We start from the raw sequence: 1,761 nt of genomic DNA on the forward strand, positions 1-1,761 counted from the left end.
CACACACACACACACATACACACACACACACACACACACACAGATGATTGTGAAAAGTGAACATATATTTACTAATGCAATAATGTATTTACAGTGACATGTCACCTGTGTAAGCTGTGTGTCCTCAGGACGTCTTCTTCTTTATTTTCTTCACTATGTCTCAGTGCAATCCTGAGAGAGCTCGTGAACAAATGGAGCTTGCTGGCCTTGGGGGTTTTGTTGGCTAACCCCAGGGTGTTTGAGTCCAGACATGTTGATTGTGTCCTACCCAGAGGCAGTGCACCCTCTTGGCTTGAACTCCTAAAGAACATAAGAATTAGTAGGATAGGCAAATTAGCCACTTGAGCCTGCCCTGCCACCTAATATAATCATGGCTGATCTCATCGCAGCCTCAACTCCACCTTTCTGCCTGTCAGATTCAGAGCTGCTCTGGCGTTGTGTGGGCCAGTACTTCCTTTGAGGCATCCCTGCCCTCTTCCTCAAGGGAAAGGGAGGACTTGTCATGCAGGACAGGAAGATATCAGGGACAATGTTGTGACCAAGGAATTGTGGTTCTGGCATTTTAACAATAAAAGCACAGGAAGGATCATTGGAGGATCATATGGCAATGAACAACGGGGAGGTGATAGGATAGTGGTATTTTCATTGGACTGTTAATCCAGAGACTGTTAATTCTGGGGACCTGGGTTTGAATCCCTACCACAGCAGATGGTGGAATTTGAATCCAATAAAAATCTGGAATTAAGAGTTTAATGATGACCATTAAACCATCACTGATGTAAGGAAGAACCATCTGGTTTACTAATGTCCTTTAGGGAGAGAAATCTACCATCCTTACCTGGTCTGGCCTACATGTGACTCCAGACTCACGGCAATGTGGTTGACTCTAAACTAATTGACAATTAGGGATGGGTAATAAATGATTGTCGAGCCAGCGACACCCTCATCCTGTAAATGAAAAAAAAAAGTGTCTTACTTGATTGGTGGGACATTGAGTTTTCGGCATCTGCAATGGAGCAGCCCTGCTCTTTCATGGCAGAAGCCAAGATCCTCTCTTCAGAAGAAGTGAGGAGATGAATATCCAGCAGGCTGCTCCCCTGTCCTGGCCCTTTCACCTCCTATTAAGAGCCATTTTGTCCTGGAATGAGAAAAGGGGAGGCATTGAGTGGGTTGAAAGTGAGCTGGTGACACTGGTGCAAGTGTGGAATGATGGCAAAGTGGCCCAAATGATTGAGAAGGCAGTGCACAGGGCATGCAAGGGTTCGGAGTGCAGAGGTTGTAAGTGCAAGAGAGGGGAGATGTTGCAGACAATAGTTGTAGAGAATAAGCCTTATTTGGAGGTAGGTGCAGTAGCAGATCTAGACTGAGGTATCAGAGACAGGATGGTTCTTAAAAAGAGTCATGCCAGACTTGAAACATTCACCCTATTTCTCTCACCACGGATGCCACCAGACCTGTTGAGTTCCTCCAGGAGTCTTGGTGTTTGATTCAGATTTCCAGCATCTGCAGTGTTTTGCTTTAATTCACTTAAGGATTCTGCTGGTTTGCTGCAGTTGTTTCAAGCTTGTATTCTTCTTCTAGCACAACATCCACAATATCTATTTTGGCTTTATCCAAAAGTGCTCTTCTGAAGGATTTGCTGGACATCCTGGCGGTGGCCAGTCCCATAAAGCCTCTCAGCTAAGTTAGCATTGGTGAAAGCATATTCTTTACCAGTGAGTCGACATGCATATGAATCAATTTAATTGCTCTGTCTGCTGT

The 1,761-nt window shown here is 44.9% G+C and overlaps 1 long non-coding RNA gene across 1 annotated transcript in view; it reads right to left on the reverse strand.

Moving 5' to 3' along the window:
- Nucleotides 1-1,136, reverse strand: part of LOC125488012 — a 6,149-nt gene extending 5,013 nt beyond the window's left edge. The window contains exons 1-2 of the long non-coding RNA XR_007266192.1: nt 977-1,136; nt 106-300 (exon numbers count right to left, since the gene is read on the reverse strand). This is a non-coding gene — a long non-coding RNA (uncharacterized LOC125488012). The remainder of the gene's footprint in view (nt 1-105; nt 301-976) is intronic.
- Between the last annotated feature and the right edge of the window lie 625 nt (nt 1,137-1,761).

The sequence above is a fragment of the Rhincodon typus genome, chromosome 3, assembly GCF_021869965.1.
Source record: "Rhincodon typus isolate 14 chromosome 3, sRhiTyp1.1, whole genome shotgun sequence".
NCBI lineage: Eukaryota > Metazoa > Chordata > Chondrichthyes > Orectolobiformes > Rhincodontidae > Rhincodon > Rhincodon typus.